The sequence below is a fragment of the Somniosus microcephalus genome, chromosome 28 (genome assembly GCF_052327205.1).
Source record: "Somniosus microcephalus isolate GS21.2 chromosome 28, FLI_Smic_1.0, whole genome shotgun sequence".
Lineage (NCBI taxonomy): Eukaryota > Metazoa > Chordata > Chondrichthyes > Squaliformes > Somniosidae > Somniosus > Somniosus microcephalus.
Window position 1 is genome coordinate 12,854,651 of NC_141014.1, and position 3,585 is coordinate 12,858,235.

Consider the following 3,585-nt stretch of genomic DNA (forward strand, 5'->3'; position numbering starts at 1 on the left):
CAACATTCAAGAAGCATTTGGATGGGCACTTGAAATGCCATTGCATACAAGGCTATGGACCAAATGCTGGAAAATGGGATTAGACTGGACAGGGATGGATGGGCGGCGCAGACACGATGGGCCGAAGGGCCTCTTTCTGTGCTGTAAAACTCTATGACTCTATGACTCTATGACACAATCTGGTCACGAATCATGGATGCTTTCAGCTCAGAGAAATTACATGTCTGTGCTTTCAGTTTCAGATCAGTTATAAAGCTATCAAAAGTCTCATTTTGCTGCTGTGTCTGAGAACAGAAGATGTACCTCTCATAGGTTTCATTCTTTTTGGGACAACAATGTGTATCAAACTTCTTTAGCACATCGTCTAATTTTCCTCTGTTCTCCTCTGGATTAAATACAAATGTATTAAATATCTCTATCGCCTGTGGACCTGCAACCATGAGCAGCAACGCTATTTTCCTTGCATCTGGCTTCGTACCGAATCCGATGGGAGCAATGTAGAGTTCGAATTGTTGTTTAAAAGTCTGCCAATTGTAGTCGATATTTCCTGTGAGTTTCAAACGCTCTGGTGGCTTCAAATTCTCCATGTCGCGTTGCACAATATTCAGCAGATCTTACCAATCCTGGTACCATGTTATGTTCATTAATAACGAGTCATTTTTATTAAGAACAGCTAGCTTTTGCTAGACACTTTATTCAGTACATGTGGACTAGGCACAGTATCTGTAGAGGCCTCCATCTTGACTGCTGCCTTGTGGGTAGCCTAGTGCATCATGGGTAGCCCACTCTTATATACATACAGCACCACCTAGTGTACCATTCCAGAATGACAGCTTACTGATCATTACACTATATAAATGCAAGTTGTCATTGTAGAGGGCTCTGGTATGGCATGAGCAGTGACAGATATGATGGGTGAAAATAGCTCCTATCTGTGCTTAACTTTCGAAGACTCTGAAACTGTGAGGGAGATGTCACATTTCGGAGTGGTCAATTGTCCTCAGGCGGGTTACATTGTGTATTCAGCCCCAGTGGCCTAATGGATAAGGCACTGGCCTCTTAAGCCAGGGATTGTGGGTTCGATCCCTATCTGCGGTGATGTGTTCTCTAATGATTGATAAAACGGTGGTTTAGGTGGGGCGAGTGGTGGAAGGTGCTGCCAGGCGGGGAGACTGCATTAAAGAGGATTGTATTATCACCTGTCAGCCAAGAATCCATTACAGCCATATGGTCAATGTAATCATCCACAATAAGGAGGGAGAGAGAAGACGGGCCAGTTAGCCTGACATCAGCCCTGGCTTTGGGAGATGCGGCCGAAGAAGCCTTGGCAAGTTATTGCTGTGCATCTTGTAGATGGCACACGGTGTGCCGGTGGTAGAGGGAGTGAATGTTCAAGATGGTGGATGGGGTGCCAATCAAGCGGGCTGCTTTGTCCTGGGTGGTGTCAATCTTCTTGAGTGTTGTTGGAGCTGTACTCATCCAGGCCAGTGCAGAGTATTCCATCACACTCCTGACTTCTGCCTTGTAGATGGTGGAAAGGCTTTGGGGAGTCAGGAGGTGAGACACTCACTGCAGAATTCGGCGATGGTAATGCTGTTGAATATCAAGGGGTGGTGGTTAGACTCTCGTAAGTTGGAGATATTCAAGAATCAGAGGGCACAGATTTAAGGTGATTGGCAAAAGAACCAAAGGCGACATAAGAACATAAGAAATAGGAGCAGGAGTAGGCCACACGGCTGCTCGACCATTCAATAGGATCATGGCTGATCTGAATCTAGACTCACATCCACTTCCCTGCCCTCTCCCCGTAACCCCTAATTCCCTTATCTGCTAGGAAAATGTCTATCTCCATTTTAAATGTATTTAATGTTGCAGCTTCCACAGCTCTCTGGGGTAGCAAATTCCATAGATTTACTACCCTCTGAGTAAAGAAGTTTCTCCTCATCTCAGTTTTGAAAGGGCAGCCCCTTATTCTAAGATTATGCCCCCTAGTTCTAGTCTCACCCATCAGTGGAAAAAACGTTTTTACGCAGCGAATGGTTAAGATCTGGAATGCGCTGCCTGAAAGGGTGGTGGAGGCAGACTCAATCTTAACTTTCAACAGGGAGTTGGATAAGTATCTCAAGGAAAGAAAATGATGGAGGGAAGGTCATTGATGAAGCAGCTGCAGATGGTTGGATCTAGGACACTGCCCTGAGGAACTCCTGCAGCAATGTCCTGGGGCTGAGGTGATTGACCTCCAACAATCACAATCCAGAGTAACTGAGAGGTACGCTGGATGTATTTCCGTGGAAATGTTGGAGAATCGTTGTGGGGCAGAAAGCGGTGGTGAAGTTGGAGGCCAGCATAAGATGCGGAAACAGTGGAGAAATGGACGTTGGCCCAGGAGAGTGAATTTCTGGCCAGGACCCAGACAGCAGCAAAATAAACCAGTGGGACAGTCACAGACTCAGCAGGAAACAGCAGCGATGGTTGATGGGCTGTAAACTGGACAAAGTTACCTTCAAACTGCAGCAACTGAATAGAAGATCAGAGTCACAGCAGCTGAGTCTTACAGTGTATTCCAGTGGAGCCCAGTGGAGTAGTGTAGTATTGATGGCAGAGAAGGCCAGGAATTGGGAATCAAATTTGAGCAAAGTTTCAGGGCTCACTGATGAAAACAAAGAGCGGGCAGGGTCGGGGAATGGAAAGTGGGCACGGTATCTCCCTAAACATCTCCGCCTCGCTGCCTCTCTCTCCTCCTTTAAACGTTCCTTAAAACCTACCCCTTTGACCAAGGTTTAGGACTCCTGTCCTAATATCTCCTTATGTGGCTCGGTGTCAAATTCTATTTGATAATCGCTCCTGTGAAGCGCCTTGGGACATTTTACTATGTTAACGGCGTTATATAAATGCAAGTTGTTGTTGTAGGTGGCTCTGGTATGGCGCGAGCAGTGACAGATTTGATGGGTGAAAATAGCTCCCATCTCTGCTGAACTTTCGAAGACTCTGAAACGGAGGCAGATGTCACATTTCGGAGCGGTCAATTGCCCTCAGGCGGGTTACATTGTGTATTCAGCCCCAGTGGCCTAATGGATAAGGCACTGGCCTCCTAAGCCAGGGATTGTGGGTGCGAGTCCCATCTGGGGTGATGTGTTTTTAATGATTGACACAACGGTGGTTTAGGCGGGGCAAGTGGTGGAAGGTGCTGCCAGGCGGGGAGGCTGCATTAAGGAGGATTGTATTATCACCTGTAGCCAAGATTCCATCAAGGCCGTAAGGTCAATGCAATCATCCACAATAAGGAGGGAGAGAGAAGACAGGCCAGTTAGCCTGACATCAGTCATCGGGAAAATGTTGGAATCCATTATTAAGGAAGTGGTAACAATGCACTCAGAAAATCATATGATTAGGTTTTTGTGAAAGGGAAATTGTGTTTAACACATTTATTGGAGTATTTTGAGGGTGTAACTTGCGGGGTAGATAAATGGGAACCAGTGGATGTCGTATATTTGGATTTCCAAAAGGCATTCAATCAGGTGCCATGTGAATGGTTTTATTTTTATTTGTTCCTGGGATGTGGGCGTCGTTGGCAAGGCCAGCATT

General features: G+C 46.2%; 1 non-coding gene across 1 annotated transcript; it reads left to right on the top strand.

Annotated features, from left to right (window-relative positions):
- Window positions 1–3,057: 3,057 nt before the first annotated feature.
- trnar-ccu (transfer RNA arginine (anticodon CCU)) lies at window positions 3,058–3,130 on the top strand. The gene has a single exon. It is a non-coding gene; the product is annotated as a tRNA-Arg (tRNA).
- Window positions 3,131–3,585: the final 455 nt, after the last annotated feature.